We start from the raw sequence: 20,633 nt of genomic DNA, 5'->3' as shown, positions 1-20,633 counted from the left end.
GAGTTGGTGGGAAAGGGGGTCCTGATCGTGATTAAGACTGGATGGCTTGGCTACACTGGCATAGCAAGATTCTTGGCTGGAATTGGGTCATATATGAAAGCACATTCATTAGCCAAGAAAGCCTGGGAAAGTGCTACTACAGTCTTATTCTAGAGTGTCTGGAGGTACATGAGAAGTCATTAACACAGAATCAGATAATTAAAGATCTACCAGGCAAGTATGACTCAAGAAAAATGAGTGGATGTATGTAGGACTGGCATGGAAAAGAAAAAAAACTGGGTAGGGAGCCCCGGGTGAAGGCATAGTTCTGACCCACACTGGTCAGTCTGTCAGAGTCAGGTTTCTGGGCTCTGCAGTAGGCAGGGGTGGCCAGCCTGTGTTCTGCCTCTTGTTGTGTTACTGTGTGGAGGAGGAGCTGAGGCTCACCTGGGACTCATAGACATATCAGGTAGGCAGTTAGGTCATCTCTAATCCTCAGGTAGCAAGAGAGAAATGCCCAGTCCCCCAACCTTGGCAATTTGTTAATGTCACAAAATCATAAAAACAAAGGGGAGTTTAGAAAATTCTTGTTTCACTTTCATACAAACCAGAGGAGAGGTCTTTGGATTTTTCCATGGTTTTTGTTTTTTAATAAAATTGCCATTTCTGTTTGTATTCTTAATTCTGCATGATGAAACCAGAAGATGAACTTTGGGTATTTTGTTTTAAATTTAGCCTAAGATTTCCACATGCATAGAAACAAAGTCAAAATAGGACTAAGGACCCGCTATTATAATAATTCATTATTGTCTTTTAGAAATAATTTTCCATTTTTGAACTAAAAGGCCACCTGTTTCAGGGTATTTGTTCATGTGGCAGTACTTTATCATAGCTTTTTAAGAGAGTTAAAAAAAAAAGCCTGTTCAGAGTATCCAAGTTTGATCTTAAAAATAGATCATCTAAAACACATTGCCTATAGAAACAAAACAAATTGGAGTGTTAAAACCTTTAAGTCTGTCTGGTATGACAGGGCTGTCCTTTTGTGTACTTGTACAGTTAATGACAAAAGGCACGACAGCACCATTTCTTCAGTGAAGACCCCGGAATTTGTTAGAATTTCACAGAGGCTTCCATTGGAAACAGAGGTGACATTGGTCAAACAACGTTCTAGTGGGGAATGTGAAAGTGAATGTCACCTGTCTACAGGAGACCACATGACACTATGACCAGGAGAAAAAGACACCTGAGAAAAATCATTGCTCAAATATTATCTTTTGAAGCAGTCAGATTCTTCCCCATTATCTGTTGAGCAACAACAGATGGGATTCTGCAGGGTCATGGATATACATGGCTTTCAGTCCCATTTCTCAAAGAAAAGAACATTTGAAGAGCAGAAAGTACATATAAATAGGGGATAGATCCTGGAGAACGTGTAGTTAATAGCGTATGTGGGGAGATATTTGCTGAAGAAGAAGAGATGGTTAAGATGGGTGGAGGGTAGAAATGTGAGCCTTTAGGCTGAGAGAGGAAGCGTGGATATCCCTCCTATGTAGAAGCTTAGGAGAAGCTGAAATAATTCCACTACATGTTGAGTCCATGCAAGAGCTTATACCAAACCTACAGGTAGAGGTTTTTGTGTATTTGCTAAGATAATTCATGCTTTAGCACAAGCCTTTATCTTTTATATTGTACAAGAATCTTCTAGGATGTTTTAAAAATCAGTTCGGGCTATGTTTTTCTTTGGTAAAAAAAATACTAGACATATTTTACATAAAATAAGCTATTATAATATTATAAAGTACATTTTACTTTTAAAACACATTCTAAAATTTATTTTTCAAACTTTAAATACAAAGCCTTACATGACTGTAGTTTGAGAAGTAGAGCGACTGGAAAGGAAATACGGACATTTGGTATGATTACTCTTAACACACAAATACCCAGTTTTGTTTTGTTTTTAAATACTTTGGCAAGCTTTTTGAAGTGTCAGGAAAGATTCCAAAGCCGGGTAGTGGTGCCGCATGCATTTAATCCCAGCACTCAGGAGGCAGAGGCAGGCAGATCTCTGTGAGCTCAAGGCCAGCCTGGTCTACAAGAGATAGTTCCTAGGGCTAAAAAGAAAAAGGAAAGAAAAGCTTCTAATATAACACTTATGCTTAAATGTATTTTGTCCTTTAGAGTGTCAATATGTTATCCATATAACATAAATCGGTTTTGTTGATTGATTGATTGACATATTTTCATTCTAGCTTAGGTATTCAAAATTATGATATGCCATATAGGTTTAATAAAAGAATACCTGAGGGTCTGAGAGAGTAACTCAGTGAGCATATGCTGCCAGTAAAGTGTGAAGACCTGAGCTTGACTCCCAGGAACCCAGGTAAAGGTGAACACAGTAGCATGCCATCTGTAATCCCAGTGTTCATGGAGAAACAGAAAGCCCATAGGCCAGCTAACCTGGTGTATACAATACAAACAAGAGACCCTATCTTACACATGTTGGAGAACGAAGGGCAGACTGATATCTGAGTTTGTCTGGTAACTTCAACACATGTATCTACTCACACATGAAGCCCATCATCTAGTACACACAAAAATTGAAAAGACTGCCTTAATATCAAACATACATCTTTAAGAAAGTAGGGGGGTAGAGAGATGGCTCAGTGGTTAAGAGCACTGGCTGCTCTTCCAGAGGTCTGAGTTCAATTCCCAGCAAACACATGGTGGCTCACAGCCATCTATAGTGACATCTGATGCCCTCTTCTGGCATAAAAGTGCACACGCAGATAGAACATTCAAATAAATCTTTAAAAACAAGTGTGTGTGTGTGTGTGCATTTTAATGATTGACAGAATTAATTTTTAGAAATATATCAAGTATGAATTGGCAAACATCAATTAAGTCTATTTTCTTTGTCTCCTTTGCACTTATGGATAATGTTAAATGTCAAATATCTATAGTCAGAATACCATAGCAATAGCAATATCAACCTTGAAGATGGACAGACAATAAAAAGGACATAAATGCTCTAAAACAGTGGTTCTCAAGCCGAGGGTTGCAACCTTTTGGGTTAATGACCCTTTCCCAGGGGTTACCTAACACCATTGGAAAATACAGATATTTACATTGTAATTCATAACGGTAGCAAAATTACAGTTATGAAGTAGCAACAAAATTTTTAAGGCTGAGGGCCACAACATTAGGAAGGTTGAGAACCACTTTTCTAGGATAACATCTATCTATAGGAAACAGAAACCCGAAGTAGCATAAATAGGAGGAAAGGGCTAGTGTGATTTTACATGCTGTCAAGATACATACTTTTATTCTTAAAATGTTCACGGCGCGCAGCTGCCAGCTCAGTAGAGACAGCTGTCAGAGCAGTGCAGATTCCCAGTGGCGAGCGGCAGACACAGCTCGCACGCGGTCCTGGTAAAGTCACCCAAGCGGGGCAGCAGGGTGAGCCTGCGACTGGCGGGTGGGCGGGAGACAGAGACATGAACAGACAAAACATGTTAAATGTTTATTTATTTATTATGTATGTGGGTCTGCAGGCCAGAAGAGGGCACCAGACCTCATTACAGATGGTTGTGAGACACCATGTGTTTGCTGGGAATTGAACTCAGGACCTTTGGAAGAGCAGGCAATGCTCTTAACCGTACATTCTACAGCTTTATCAGCTTTGTGCTCACTGGGAGGGTGAGCACTTTACCACCAGCCTTCTTTAAAAAAAATAATTATTCATAGATTAGCAAATTTCTTGGTTAAAGGTCATGTAGTCAGTATTTTAGAATTATGTCAATTGATCTCTCCCACAATCATACTATAATAACAAGGAAATGCATATGAAGAATATATAGACAAATGGCATGGTATGATTTCAATAAAACTTTATTTAAATTTTTTGTAAGTGGTAGGTTAGGTCTAACTCACATGCTGCACTTTGACAGAACTGGAGGATTGTGTTCTTGTATTTAGTCACCTCTGTATTCTGCCAACTCCTAATGAAATTAACTACTCAAGGTTCCATATCACAGAGCTTGCTGATTCCTTCTTGCCTTTGACCCAACTTCCAATTTGATGGAAAGTTGCCTTGAAGCCTAAGAAAGAATAACCTTTGTTGAATGGTGATATCTTTAAGCTTATCATAGCCTAGCCTTGGGAGCAACCCAATGTCTGGCAGATAAGATTACAGACTCAGGTTCTTCTTTCCTTCAATTGCCACTTATGACTGTGGTTACTGTGATTCCCTTCAGGATACAGGTATTTCTAGCCTGTTCTAAAGTGGGTTTAAAGCTCCTAAGGCAGGGATTCTCTCTCATCCTCTATTGTCAGTAAAACAGAGAGACTCTCCCACTTCACATAACTTTTCTGTGTGCTGGTGAGCTGCCTAATTCTAGGCTAGTATAACAAGGGTGTCATATTTTTAACCCTGCACATTCCAGTGTCTATATCTTGTGCCTACTCATAAACATTATAGCTATAATACTCAACAGACATCAGGATGAAATTCAGAAATGAATTCATAAGAGAGGAATTTTTTATTTGCTTGCACAAAAGAAATAATTGGTGAATACAGAAACCTATGCTTGTATTTCCTGCTAGATAGTACTCAACATTCATCATTCCTCTTATAATACCTAATAACAACTAACACTCCAGATGCTAAATCCAGAGAAATAGAGGAAAGGGGATGGTCCTCTCCCTTTAAGGCCGCTCTACAGACCTCTCAGGCAGCACTTAAAGACATACACCTCATTGGCTGGAATTTAGCCATGTGTCTACACATAACCACCTACAAGAGGAGGGAAGTGACCAAGAGTCCTGCCAGCTGTCTGTATCTACACAAGAGAGGGAGAGTAAATATTAAGAGAGTAATTATCAGCCTTGTAACAGGTCCTATATTTGATATTAAACAATTGATAATATCTTTGAATTGGATTAGAGTCTGTGTACCCAATTTCAGTTAATAAAGTGGCATTCGATATTTATTGGGTCCTTGAGAAGATTTTGAAAATCTGTGTATGGATGTTTAACCTAAGGATATGGAGTTTGGGGAATTCATTTAAATCAGCTCATTTCTTTTCCAAGTTTTCAATTATCCATCACCTAGCCAGCGGCTTTTCACAACAAATAACTGAGTGGCAAAGTTAAATAGGGATTTTTTTTAGTGATAGACTAGTCCCTGGACATGTATTTATATATCGCAGTCATTGCTGATTACATTCTCATTCTCTATAGAAACACAACTCTAAAGAGAAAGAGTATTTGATCACATTCCCAAAACAGTAGGATTCTTTAAAATTAATGTTGGTGTTTTTAGCTAAAGTCTGTATGCTTTTCTTTAACACAGAAGCTAAAGTCTGTATGCTTTTCTTTAGCAAGAAGGTAAATGGCTGTACATCTTTTTAAATTTTTTTATTCAACAAAAATGTAAAAAAATGAAATATGATCATGATTGCTTCCTTTGGGGAACAGAAAGTTATTAAATCAATTAAACTAGTCTAGGCCTTGGGATGTATCTGTAACTCTAGTACTGGGCAAACAGCTTGTAATGTTCAGTCTTGACATGCTTATTTCACTATATGACACCACACACACACACACACACACACACACACACACACACACACACAGCACCTGCGGGGTTCATGGTGCTCACTGAAGCATTACTCAATGAGTCAATAAGGGTGGTTAGTCTCATATTTCAGAGTCTTCTATTAGGGATGTTTCTATTACTTGATTCAAAATAGTAACTTAGTGTTTAAATTTTTAGTTAAAATCTATGACACACCACACCTTATCAGGCTTACAACCCAGCTGGATTTATACATTATTCTCTGACTAAAGAATGATCAAACCGGAATCTCTGAATATGGCAGACAATGGGGGTTGCCTGAGAAGCCATTGTTAAAGACACTGAGACTTGTTTCTACTGCATGTACTGGCTTTTTGGAACCCTAGTCTATTTGGATGCACAGCTGTCTAGGCCTGGATATAGGGGAAGGGCCTTGTACTTCCCACAGGGCAGGGTTCCCTGTCATCTCTTAAGCAGGGAGGGGGAGGGAGGAGAGTGAGTGGGGGAGGGGGAGGGGAATGGGAGGAGGGGAGGAAATGTAAATTTTTGAATGGGAAAAAAAAGAATAAGGCTTTGAGACTAAGGCTTTGAGCCTAAGTGGATAATGTATTTGCATTGCAAACATAAGCACCTGAGTTTAGATCCCCAGAATCTTTGCAAAACCTGGGCATAGAGCATATGTCTACAATCCCCCTGTTTCCTCAGTAAGACAGGAAGGGGAGGGAGGAGACTCGAATTAATGTGTGCCAGTTAGCTTGCCATATATAGTGACAAACAAGAGAGCCCATCTCCAACAAGAGAGAGGGCTCATTCCAACACCCCAGATGATCCGCCGTTTTCCTTTTATGCCACAGCAAATGTACATGCCCCACCCAACATTCGCATGCACATGCACATGAATGTGAACATACGCACGCACACACACACACACACACACACACACACACACACACACCACGATTTAAAGCTTGAGAGAGAAGTATGTTTTCTCTAAGTAGTAGCTCAAGGTTAAATATATCTCCAAAGTGCCTTTTTCTCCCCCTTAATAATTACATCCAGTGTTTCCTCAAACAGTTTTCACTGAATCTTTATAAAGCTTTTTTTATGTTTTAAGCTTGTGTTATGTTTTAGAAAGGTATATTTTTCTATTTTGCCATTCGTTATGCAAAAAAAAAACCCTTAAAGCAACACACTGATTTTTTTAAAGAGCACTATTAATTTCCTCTGTCACTGTATAGACTAAACAACGATATGCCTCAGCAGCATCATTGTTTAAAATAGTTCAGGTATGAGGCAGGAAAATACTGCATTAAAATTCTGCATGCACCTGTAGATGATGCAGCTGAGGTGGGGTGGGGGATAACAGTCTTGAGGAACTTCTAAAACATCCATATTTCAGAATGCTTTTGAAAAACTGAAGGTATTTTTAGTACTTAGAAATGAACATGGTACACTTAGAGTGGTGTAGAATATTTAGTTCGCATTTATGCATCTTGCGTCTTTCTTTGTCAAATCAGCCTGTCTAACTTAGTCTGGGAGGCCAGGTCTGCTGTCCTCACTTTTGGGGAGTGAATGAAGGAACTGTTACAGTGGGGGAAGACTGTGAACAGCGGGGATCAGGAAAATGCAGGTTGGAAACATTCTCTGTCATTGCTGTCTGAAAGTAAGTTTATTTTAATTCAGTCAATGTAGTGAAGTTACCCAGAGTGATAATAAAACCAGGTACGCCAATGCCATCAGGGTCATCTTCTAGCTGTATTAACAGCTGAATCACAACCAATGCCCACTTTTTTTCTCCTTTGGTAAAATATATATAGAATTTCCGTTTGTATTGTTTTAAAACATGCTGCTCTATAGGATTTCTTTTTCTTTTTTTCCTTTAGGAGCCTATCACCCAGTTCCCAAATAGATATACAGAGACTTATTCTTTATTATGAATGTCCAGCCTTAGCTTGCCGTATATCTAGACATATTTTCTCAACTTAAATTAGTCCATCTACCTTCTGTCTTTGGACTTTTTACCTTTCTCTATTCTATATATCTCTCTTTACTTCTTACTCCTTAGCTGGCTGTGTGACTGTGTGGCTGGCCACTGATGTCCTCCTCTCCTTCTCCTCTTCTCCCTCCTCCCTGTCTCTCTTCTTTCCTTATATATTCTCTTTCCCTGCCAGCCCCATCTGTTTTTCTCTCTCCTGCCTAGCTATTGGCCATTCAGCTCTTTATTAGACCAATCAGGTGTTTAAGAGAGGCTTGGTATATATCAGGTGTTTTAGAAAGAATATGAATATATATTATATATATATATATATATTATATATATAATGCTTATGTGCCGTTTGTGTGCCATGCGTATGTGTATGTGTGTGTGCAGGTACATGTGGAGAATATAGGTTGACATGAGGCATCTTCTTTCACCCACCTCATATCTTCAGGAAGAATCTTCAATTGAACTCAGGGCTTGCTGTTTTCACTGGTCTGGCCAGTCAGCTTGCTCATAGGAGTCCCATGCAACTGAAATTTTGCCATCCCTTTAAGTTTTCATCTAGGGACTGGGGATGTCTACGGTTGGCCTTACGCTTGTATGACAAGTGCTTTGTCCACCGGTTGCTCAGACTTCTTGAGCATCAAGGGTCAGGAAATGTACCAGCTGCAGGAAATGTCTGTGGCTTGTCTCTCAGGCAGAGACTGCTGTTGACAGCTTACAAACAGGGAGAGAATGGATACAGTAAATCAGTAGTCTGTGTAAACCTGACTTCAGTCTCTAGAAAAATTCTGACGTAGATCACTAACTGATTCTGTATCAATCAAGTGATCAAAGGAGCATTCAAGAAATACATGGGCCATCTGCCCCTTTCTGAGGAAGATGGATGAGGAGTGGATGGGGGCTGGGAGAGAGGAGGTTGTGGGGGAGGGTCTTGGAGGAGAGGAAAAAGAGGAAACTTGATTAGGCTGGAAATGTTTTAATTAATTAATTAAATTTTAAAAAGAATTCATTAGAATATGACTTTCTTGAACAATATTCTTAATATAGAGAATTGGTAGCTGGCAAGTGCGAGGGACAGGAACTGACAAGTGTTTTACTTTGACTCCCTCACACAGAGGCAGGGCTGTACCAGGCCACCCTGCAGTGTGCACAGCATCCCTCAGCTCTCTTGCAGCAAAAAGCAAGAAGACTTGGGAACCTGAGATGCAGCCTCAAGTTGATTTGATTTTCATTAAGGCCGTGGTGGAAAGCTCTCACAGTGAACTCTGGAGTTAAACTCTGGAGCACTAATTAATTTTCCCTAGTTTTATTTTTAATTCAACATGCAATTTTGACCCCAAATTAAGTAGGAAAAGACAAAGAGGAAAGGTGAAGAAGTGTGTTGCTTTTTGCAAGGTAAGGGCACTGCCTCTCACCTTCGCTGACTCTCACTTTGACGCCAAGGGGAAAGGTGTAAAACAGGAACCCGGTAAGAAGGCATTGTGCATTCCCCAGAGACTGTTTGTTGTTTGACCGTTCATTGTTAGCAGTTCATGGCCACTCCTGGCAAATATCCCCCCTCCCCTTCTCCCCCTTCCATCTCTCTCTCTTTTCTCCCAGCCTTCCCCAAAGAAGACACACACAGAATCAGGGGAAAATGGCATACAGTGAGTAGCAAATCCTCCAGCACACCATGAATGACAGAATCAGTGTCTTTTAAGATGAAAGCAAGTAATTTGCAAATATTAAGGAAAGTATATTTTTATGAAATCATAACTAAAGTCTTCAGTGAAGGTCTCCATTAATAGGCATTTTTGAACACTGTGAGCAGCAAGGAGCACTAGTTGTAGGCATGTGCTACCCGAGCCAGACCTGCTGAGCAACCACTCGCAGGTGTGGAAGCCCATGGATGTCCCTACCTGGAGGAAGGTACCCAGGCAGCAGAAGGCACAGCTCAAAGTGGGACTCCCATCAAGTCTTCGCAAAACTTTGGCCCCTGTCTTGACAATGGTTCTTCCTCAGCATTTCAGATAACTATTTTTTCAGCCACTCACTAGATCATACCTATCTAGTCCATTCCAAACTTGATATTCTGGAATTCCCCAAGGTCACCCAGGGAGGGCTTGCGCAAGGAATGGAATGAACACGTTTGTTTCTCCTCCCTTGTGATAATTTACCAGGTTGGGGAAAAATTATGTAAATCCTCCTAAGAAATGCTTTTACTTCCAGGTAAATATTTGTCTCTCAAGTGATAGCTGGGCAGTGGTGGCGCAGGCCTTTAATCCCAGCACTCGGGAGGCAGAGGCAGGCAGATCTCTGTGAGTTTGAGACCAGCCTGGTCTACAGAGCTAGTTCCAGGACAGGCTTCAAAGCCACAGAGAAACCCTGTCTCGAAAAACAAACAAACAAACAAAAAAAAAATCAAGTGATAAAGTTGCAAAAATACAATGTCAAGTCAGTGATCTTCATTTGCACTAATGGATAAGCATCAAAGACTCGGGAAATATAAGCTGTGTTTTCCTCCCTGTTGGTAGGTTCACATCAATATGGAACCAGATTTTGAGAAAATTGTTCCACTGGAGCATATCAAAAGGGGAGAAGACAGAAAGTTTTCAGCAACTTGTCTTGTCATAAATTTATCCACAGTAGCAAACAAAGTTTTCAGAAAGACAGCCTGGCTTCTCTGTTCATCTTCTCTGTGTGAGGGAGGAATTATTCCACAGAGCACTCAGCAAATGACAGCTTGACCTCAGAAATTCTAAACTGCTCATCAAATGATGGCCTTAGCCTTAACTTACTTGAAATTTCAGCAAGGAATATTAGGAAACACCAATAGGGCCTGGAGAGAAGACTCGGTGGTATTAAGAAATAGCATAGGGGCTAAAGAGGTTGCTCAGCAGTGAAGAATACTCACTGCTCTTACGAAGGACCTGGATTTATTCCCAGGACCTGCACGACAACTCAAAATGAAAGCTGTTTTTGTTGTTTTTATTTTTTTTTCTCTTTTGGTTCTTTGACTCTTTGGGAGTCCACCACCTAGCTCCCAAATAAATACACACAAATGCACACAGAGGCTTATTCATTCTTACTTATGAATGCTCAGCCTTACCTTGACTTGACTTGTTTCTAACCAGCTTTTCTTAATTTATCCTATCCACCCTTTGTCTCTGGGCTTTCATCTTTCTCTATTCTATATACCTTTCTTTACTTCTTACTCTATGGCTTGCTGTGTAGCTGGGTGGCTGGGCACTGGAGTCCTCTTCCTTATCCTGCTCCTTAATCCTCCTCCCTAGATTTCTCTTCCTATTTATTCTCTCTGCTTGTCAATCCCACCTATTCTTTCTCCTGCCTTGCTATTGGCTGTTCAGCTCTTTATTAGACCAATCAGTTGTTGCAGACAGACAAAGTAACACAGCTTCACAGAGTTAAACAAATACAACATATCTTTGCATTATTAAAACAAATGTCCCACAGCATAAACAAATGTAATACACCTTAAAATAATATTCCACAACACACAAGCACCTGTAACTCCAGTTCCCCATGATCTAAAACTCTTCTGGCCTTCATGGGCACTACATCCATGGAAGCAAAGCACTCATACACATCAAATAAAGATACATCTTTTTTTAAAAAAACAAAGACATCTTGAATTTTGCATGCAAATGGATGAAAATAGAAAACACTTTACTGAGTGAGTTTACCCAGACCCTAAACGATGAATATGGTTTGTACTCACTCATAAGTGGATTCTAGTCATAAACAAAGGACATTGAGCCTATAATTTGTGATCCTAGAGAAGCTAAATAAGAAGGTGAACCCAAAGAAAAACATATATTTATCCTCCTGGATATTGGAAGTAGACAAGATCGCCAGGCAAAAGTTGGAAGCCTGGGGGTAGGGGTGGGTTGGGGGGAAGGGGTGATGGGTAGAGAGAAGGGAAAAGGGGAGGATGGGGAGAGCTTGGGGGAATGGGATGGTTGAGACGGAGGAAGGGTGGATATGGGAGCAGGGAAGTAGATATCTTAACTAAGGGAGCCATGTTAGGGTTGGCAAGAGACTTGGCTCTAGAGGGGTTCCCAGGTATCCAAGGGGATTTCCCCAGCTAGGTCCTTGGAAAGCAGAGGAGAGGGTGCCTGAGCTGGCCTTCTCCCATAGCCTCACTGATGAATATCTTGCATATCACCATAGAACCTTCATCATGTGATGGATGGAGATAGAGACAGAGACCCGCATTGGAGCACTGGACTGAGCTCCCAAGGTCCAGATGAAGAGCAGAAGGAGGGAAAATATGAGCAAGGAAGTCAGGACCGTGAGGGGTGCATCCACCCACTGAAACGGTGTGACTGATCTAATGGAAGGTCACCAAGGTCAGCTGGACTGGGACTGAACAAGCATGTGATCAAACTGGACTCTGAATGTGACTAACAATGGGGGCTGACTGCGAAGCCAATGATAATGGCACTGGGATTTGATTCTACTGCATGTACTGGCTTTTTGGGAGCCTAGTTTGTTTGGATGCACACCCTCCTAGACCTGGATGGAGGGGGGAGGACCTTCGACTTCCCACAGAGCAGGGGACCCTGACTTCTTTTAGGACTGGAGAGGGAGGGGGAGAGGGGAGGGGAATGGGAGGAGGTGGAAAATTTTAATAAATTAATAAATAAATTTAAAAAGATATATCTTTTTAAGAAATAAATTCATAACATACTTCAAATGTACAACAATGGCTAGTTTTGGCTTCTCTGAGGGAAAATAGCACCAGTGATTATTTGCCAGCAGTAATGAGTGATGGGTTGTGGGGGATTTTCTGTGCTTCTTTCACTCTAATTCCAATCTTTGGCTCTGTCTAAATGTATGTATATCCAATTTCGATCTTCTCCAAGCCAGTTGTTCACTTCATCTGTCCTATCTTCTCTTCTTTGGGACATCAAACAACTATTTATAGTTAATCTCTCTCCTTCTTCTTCACCAACTTTAAAGGTTAGATAAAAATTTTTATAAGTAATGGAGTCATATTAGTAGAATTTACATAGCCTTAGAGGCAGTGTACATTTTACTGAATTGGGTCATAAATATACTCAAAAATTCTTTTCCAGGGTAGATACTGTCTTAAATACTAATATACAAATAAGAGCTCATATTGAGCTAATGCTTCTAAAAGAATAACTGAGAAATCCGTATTATTGTATTGTGGTGTTATCAACAGTAGTGCAAACCTTATTTGATTTCTGTTTTTCTCATTTGCACTGCACATGAAGAGAATTGCCTTAGGAAGGCGATTTTCCTGTCATTTGATCTTTATGAAGAAATTACACATAATTAACTTATTTCAGTTTTAGTAAGTTACTAATTAGGTGATTCATTGAGATTCCAAAGGATTAATCTTTTGGCTTCCAGCATGGAAGTAAAAATGAATCCACTATCATAGAGAAAACAAAACCATCAGGAGTTCTTGATCTACCGAAGAAAATAAATAATTGAACAAAAGAAAAGCAGCAAGAGGCTTTAGTCTGAGTGTTTAAAGGGAAACTTGTGGGGATAAACTTTCAAGATCAAAGCAAGCGCTTTAGCACAGGCATGAATTGTTTATGTAGCTAAGGGTTAATTCTTTCTTTGTGATGCTTCCTCTTCTTAGAAATCAAACCCATCAACTCCATGATGTCACAATATTTTAGATTTCTCAGCAGCTAAATTAAGCTTTATTGTTCCCGACAGGTAGCTTAACATTTAGTATCTAAAGGTCATTGTTGCACATACTTAAGATGGAAAGTACTAAGCTTAACATCTGTATCATATTATACTCATGATAGTGGAAGGAAAGGAAGAAACGACAGATGTAAGGAAGATGGCCACAGTGTGGGTGGGTGAGGCATAGAGAGCTATTTAGCAATGCCTTTCAGGAAGAGTCTGTTTCTGTATTGTTTTCTGAAAATTATCAGCTAGCATATAATATTAGTGAGTATGCAAGTGTTGGGAATTGGGATTGAACCCAGTTTCTTTTCTACGGCCTCTCTTTACTAGGTGAAAAGATCTTTGTTTTAGAAGCTAGACACTCTGAGCGATAGAACTCAGAGTGACTTTAGGATTTGTTTTGACTGTATGAGAGATTCGCTTTAATAAGAACTAAGTATTTTTCAGAGTGGCCTCAGCCCTGCTGAATCTAGTTATACTTCCACATTGAGAGTTTTGCTCTTCTATCTTAATTGTCACTTCTGGAAGTAGAGCAGAGGTCTGCCTATCTTAGAGTGCATTTGGTGGAGTTTATCTGAAGAGAGATACACGAAAGTGGAGGGCAACAGAAAATGCTCTCAATCACCCTGTTCATTTTAAGACTAGCTCACAGCTGGACACCCTGAATTGTGCCCCTGCACAGCATGACCATCCAGTCCCTAATGCCTCAAAATCAAGTGGTACCAAGACCAAAAGCCACGTGAGGTAATGTCCATTCAGAGCATGAAACAAAGTCAACTTTTCAGCCTAAATATTCTCTTTCTCCACTGTAAAAATTCACAGAATCAAATCATATAGGATGAAGGTGATTGTCCTTATCCTGTGTCACTGGCAGTGGTACATTCATTTGGATATATTTAAAAAACGGAAGGAGGGGGAGGAATATAAGAAGCAAGGGTATTCCTTCTCCCATTTTTAAGCAGTGCCCTTTTGGTTAGGAATAAGTCCCAGAGGCTGTGACTTACTTTGTCACAGTTAACTGTTAATACTTAGACAGTATATTATTAAAGTCTATTAGATCAGCATATTCCTTTTCAAATTTTAATAATAAGGTTTCAAAACTCATTTGAGCTGAAAATGTTAGAAAGAGTAACTAAAGCATCCCAGTGTGGGCATTTTCTGTATTAAGTAGTGTTTTAAATGCACACTTTAGTTTAAAGAAAGAAAGAAAATCTGCATAAAACATCATTTGTATTAACAGAAAACCAAATGGTCTGTGATCATTAGAGCTTTCTGACATATATATGTGTATGTGGATATACGAAAATGTGGATGGCTATGGGCAGGCAGGAAAGTGACAAGCGGAGGGACAAACATGAGGATTATAATTGTATATGCTTTTATGCTTCTTGATTATCACAAATTTACCAAGTAACATGTGTTTACGTAACAGACATCTTACTAAAACAAGGTACTTCAATGGTTTAATGTATTTTAAGCTGCCTCATCCCTAGAAATATAAACTGATTACTTCAATACTTCCATCAATGTTCAAATGTCCACTTTAACCAAGAATAAATCTCAACACCCACCCTCAGTGATCCACTTCCACCCCACAGCATTCACAGTCATCACCAGCTTTGGACCAAGTATTGACACACATGAACCTATCAGTGGGGACCAAGTATTGACACACATGAACCTATCAGTGGGGACCAAGTATTGACACACATGAACCTATCAGTGCATTTCCCTTTCAAACCACACATCTAGTGGCAGCTTTTCCTTGAGGGTAACACCGTTTCTGGCTGTTCCTTGTGGTTGACTCCCATGTTCCCTTTAGAAGGACTCTTCCATGGACTCCGAGTTCAGTGCAGTCTACTCCCTGGATCCTCACACAGTCTTGTCATATCCATTGACATGGAACAACCATTTTATATATACCCGTAGTGAAAAGTGACACGCTTCCAAACCACATAGCACACACAGACACCATACACAGAGCATACATGCTAATCCAGCCCGTGCCGTTGTCCTGGAAGTGACTATCCTGTGGCTTTAGTTTTCTCTTTCCTGTTGTTAAACTCTACGTTAATGTTAGCTCGCTGACTCGGCCATCCCCAAGGGTCCTCACAGACCAAGCAGGCCATCTTCATGTACATCAAGATCCACCCTTTTTCACATGATTTCTGCATGGGATGCAGAGAGAGCACCCTGCTGACCAACTTCCTGCCGCAAGCCATTCCCCAGAAATCCAGCTTACATGCCACTATATATTTGACACATTTCTCCCTTCCTGTCTTTGTAACAAAGAATAGGTACTGCTATTATCCTTTCCTTTAAAGCTGAGTAAGCACTAAATCGTCATTTCATACTCTTCTTCATATCTTCCCGTTATTGGCAGGTCACCTGTCGTATGATGTATAATCAAAGTATATAATCATCTTTTTTCTATGGCTGGTCTACCAGTTACCTTTGTCTGGAACATCCTCCTATTTGACTCTTTAAGTTGTAGATCTGGTAGCTGGCCACCATAGCGAACACATTGCTCTAGTTTCTCTGGAAAATATCTGGTCTGCTGTAGGCAAACAAAATCCCTATAGAATAAAAGTAGAATTATATGAGAGATAAATTAATTAATTGCAAGTTTTATCATGGCTGCCTATATTAAGGTGAATATAATATACTGCTCAGAAACCTCAGACTCTAAGCTCAGAAAGTACTTGGTATGAACCCAGTCTTTCAAAGATTTTTCTCATATGTTCCACCTTGTTACATACCAAAATAGTTCTTGATTAACATAAGGAACCTGTTTACATATATGCATGTATATGCAAAAATTTACAACCACTGCATCACATCTAACAACAAGAAAAATTTGATTTATTCAAAAAGTTACATTGCATAAAGTCTGTGCATTTAAAAGCTGTCTTATTTGGGGATGCTGTTATTAACATAGATTTAGGGGCTTGAGCAACAAATATTCATTTCTCAACGTCCTAGAGACTCGAAATCTGAAGCCAGGGAACCATTCTGTAGGGGGAGGGAATTCTTGATAAGGATCCTTCCTAGTTTGTAGACAATCAGCTTATCATTGTGTCTTCCTATGCCCTAGTCTAACAACTCTCCAATGGCCCATCTGTTAAGTCCCCAACACGACCTGATGACCTCCCCAAAACTCAGAATAACATCATCCGAAGTGGGGGTTCTGCACCTGCTCCTTGTGGTGATGCAGTCCTTACAAAGTGTAGAGTGTAAATGGTGATAATTAGCATACAGTGTTTGGGAATTTAGAAGGCTTTTATTTTACATAATTTGTAGCCTTGTTTCTTTGAGATTTATTTTCACAGGGAGAAATTATCTAGCTATAAATAAATGTGGGCTACATTTATAGAAACATTTGTCCATGATCTCCCATGCCCTTTACTAATAATATTGTTTCATTATACCCATGCAACTTTTTGTCCCTTTAAAGGTAATTTCGCAAACATTATTTGATGTTGCGACCAGCCGTCAACTTAATGTCAGAAATATTTCCAAGCGTGTATTTGTCTTTGGTCTTTAAGAGAATATTTTATCCTTAGACATGGTTGTACATCAAATATATATTTAATTCAGTGCACCAACTCGTTGACACACCCATAGCAATTTCAATTGTGCTCATCCAAGGACAAAATTAGGTTTTAGGATTTAACCCAGGTGGCATAATAAGATATAAATAACTTGTTTACCTGAGAGCAACAGAAACAAGATGAGACAATCTGAAATACAAGCCACTACAGAACAATAATGAAATGTGACCCGGGAAACAACAATGTGTGTTGACCTCTGAAATGAAATAATAACTAAAGAAGTAAAGAGGGAAAACAGAACAAGATACTTGAATGTGCTCTAAGACTTGAGGGCTTTTTTTTTTTTTTTTTGAATCAAAGATTTCTTCCACTGTTCCTTTCCCTGGTCATTGACACTAAGGATCTCGCTGCTCTCATGCTAATCAGTCTAAGTCTTATGCATCTTTGATTTTCTCATTGATTAGCATTGTCAAATCAGGCACAGAGATTAAGTATTCAATACACGTTTGTTGAATTGCGTTGGTCTTTTATAGTGGACTATAAACCCACACATTTATTTTCTAAATGGTGAGCAGATCAATGGGACAAAGGAAAGGTAAAACAGACCACTTTCGTCACAGCATGAATTAGCAGGAAAATGCAGTGTGGTGTGTTTCCCAATGGGAACAACAATGATTCTATCCATGCTCTTATTCTAAATATATTATTCATGACACATAATTACAATGAACAGCTTACTTTGAAAAGAAGCTGCAGTGATGTTACTAATGGTAGGGAAATTGACCATTTTCCCCAAGAAGCTCTGTATCTTCCCGCAGCAATAAGATGTGCCTTTAAGTGGATCATATAGCTAAAAAAGACAAATTCCCCACTATCTCAGGGTCTCATTTTAATATTTAATTTTACTTTTGGTATATCCTGGCACACCAGAGAAATGCTTTATTTATTTCATTTTCTAGCCTGAATTTTGTTGCAGTGAAATACACCAAGCACTTTACTAAAAGTTCAATTGGTTCTAATATGGGGGATATTATAAACCTCAACTTTTATGAATGAGTTTGTAGACGCAAAGACACTCTGCTGTAATGGTGATACCAATTTTGAGCCTGATTCTTTGAGCCTAGGCAAATGGCTAGGTAGCAACGCCATTCATTTCCTAGTGAGATTTCCCCTCGCTGCATCAGGTGGGCGTGGGAGTACTGATTATTGGGAGCTCATGAGTGGGTATGTAGACCCTAGTGGTAACTCTGACTATCTAAAGTGACTGCTAGAATGGTCATGGCCAGCCATCTATTGCTATTTTACCTTAGTTAAAGCGGCTCCACTTATAACTGTTAGCAGCCCAGCTGCTGGTGCCACAGCCTACCATGACTTCTATTCCCCAGACAATGGCTATGCTACTGCCACTAAAGGCCGTTCTAAGGAAGACTTTATAGTTTTAATAAAACTCAAGATTCAGAGTTTAGGATGAAAACTTGTGAGCTTAGATAACTAAAGTAGTAACCTTGCTGGTGTCCCAGAAGTTACTCTTTTCAACACAGCCCCCAAAACAAAAAACAATAAAAAAAACCCACTCAAAACATCTCCTTGCTACTTCCTGTCAACCAGTTGCTAACCCACCTCTCTGAGCCCAGGTTAATTTTATTTAATTAATGCAAATGCAAAACATCTTTACATAGCTAAGGGATGCAGCATGAACGAATGAACATATATATGTGTGTATGTGTGTATATATATATCACTTACTTTGAATATATATACACATATATACATATACATATATATAGTATACAAGTTTTCAGAACGTGCTCAAGGTTCAGAAGGCAGCATTTATAGTTAACCTGAAAATTCCCACTTGCATATATAAATACAGAGCTGTTCCATTCACACTGTCACACTGATTGTTAGAGCTGACTGCAAGAATGAACACTGGTGCATTCTGCCTGGTTAGTATATTAAATCCACACTGTTTTGTCAACTTTCTTTTATTTGTATTCACTTGACAGGAAAAGTCTGTTCAAATCTGTCTTAATAAGATAGTTTAAAACTTTACATAAAAGCTTACATAAATCCCCTTTGTAGTTATTTGTCTGGAAATACAATTCTTTATTCATGCTTAGGTTATTGTGGAATGAATGTCAGTCCATCAACATTTTGCTTCTTTGTTTATACCAAATGTAACTCCTCTCCTAAATAGTTTCTTTTTCCTTTCTATAGGACTAGCAGAGCAAATATTATATATTCAATTAAATTATATAAAAAGACAGCTGCTTAATTTTCACCCAACTGAAAAACTTTATATTGCTAGGTTAAATATTTCTCTAGCACATGTTTGCTAATGATAAGTTGGCAAGTTTTTTATATTCAAAAAATTTAAGACAAAGGTATTGCAGACTTCTCCTTTCTCCTTTTTTCTTTTTTTCCTTTAGAAAAAGTATTATACATGAACGGTGTTCAGCTCATCCATCATTTTTTATAATTATATTTACATTCATCACTGAATTTCCGTTTTTTAATTTAAGCAGGGAAGAATGGTGCCTGTGTAGTTACTTTTTAAAAAAGAAACCAGCAGATAAGCAAATCTCAGCCAAGGCTTTGAGCATTTCTGTATGCTTAGGCTCAGGTTTAATTAGTTGATTAAAATAAAAATGAACGGGTTAATTTTTTCCTCATTAATTTCAGAAACATTGACCAAAGCTTCTAGGTAGCTCTAAAACATCATCTAATTCTGCAGCAGAGGCTGACATGAGACATTATAAAGAGCATTCCAGACTTGATTGTGCCTGTTATCCAAATGTGAATGGCTGTAAGCATCAGCATTCACCCATCCTAACTGTTAACCTTCTGCTGTCTGTTCATCAGCTGTTACCTATCAGACAGAATATGGTACATCTGTAAGGAGAGATCTTTATGGAAATAAACTCAGTACATATAGAGAAGAGACAATAAAAGGGTTCTAGGATATAAAATTTATTTTATCACATTAATGTCATCTCTAAAAATCTTAGGTACTACTCTAGTTTATACAATAAATTTTAAATTCTTAGACTGAAACTTTTACATAGTCTGTCCCAACTTTGTATTTCAAGCCATTTTTTTTTAAACTGGATTTTTTGATCCATTTATTTACTGGATAATGAAGCAATGGTGGTGGCCTCACTTTTCAAGCATTGTATTCTTCTCCTATCTTTATTCACTTTTATTCACTTGTGAGATATCCCCATGCAATAGTTTTATTAACATCTTCAAAGCAATTACTGATTGGTTGATATATTATATGTCCATGAAAAAAATACGTGGTAGATAACGAGGGTCAAAAATAGCAAAACTTGTTCTAACAAAGGGTCCAGATCTAGTGAAAGAATGAAAATTTCAGAGGCAAAATGTTAATTTCAAAAGACAAGGATAAGATTTGTTCTATTTTCTATTGGCAACAAATAATTAGTCATTCTATGTAAACTAAAGGAACCCCTTTTACACTTAAAAAGTTAGTATGAACCAGTCAGGACAGCCTTTCTCTTTGTTGGTAAATGTATGCCAGTCAACATGAACAAACCTTGGAGAGTGGCCTTGGTTAATACATGTTCTCAGGGCTCAGTCCATCTTAGAAGACTTTATGTTACTTCTATCTAACGGAGTCCTAACAAAATAAATACCATGAAACTAATTAGAAACAAGGACATGGTTGAGAGACACTCAGCAGTACAAACATGACAATATCTGAATGTTTAAAAAGCAAAGTGACATCTTTAACTTTAGAGGCAGGTTTTTCATTTGTTCAAAAAATCTTTACGTGTGAATTTATATTCAATAAAGGTGCCTTTTCTGGGGCTGTAAATTAAGATTAGGATTTTTCCTTTGTTTGTTTCCT

The 20,633-nt window shown here is 38.8% G+C and overlaps 1 protein-coding gene across 1 annotated transcript in view; it reads left to right on the top strand.

The window, feature by feature from the left end:
- Positions 1-20,633, top strand: part of Cntnap2 (contactin associated protein like 2) — a 2,135,903-nt gene that overhangs the window by 1,057,054 nt on the left and 1,058,216 nt on the right. The window lies entirely within an intron of this gene.

The sequence above is a fragment of the Microtus ochrogaster genome, linkage group LG12, assembly GCF_000317375.1.
Source record: "Microtus ochrogaster isolate Prairie Vole_2 linkage group LG12, MicOch1.0, whole genome shotgun sequence".
Classification (NCBI taxonomy): Eukaryota; Metazoa; Chordata; class Mammalia; order Rodentia; family Cricetidae; genus Microtus; species Microtus ochrogaster.
The sequence above is the reverse complement of the archived record's forward strand: the minus strand, read 5'-3'. Positions and strand labels throughout refer to the sequence as shown.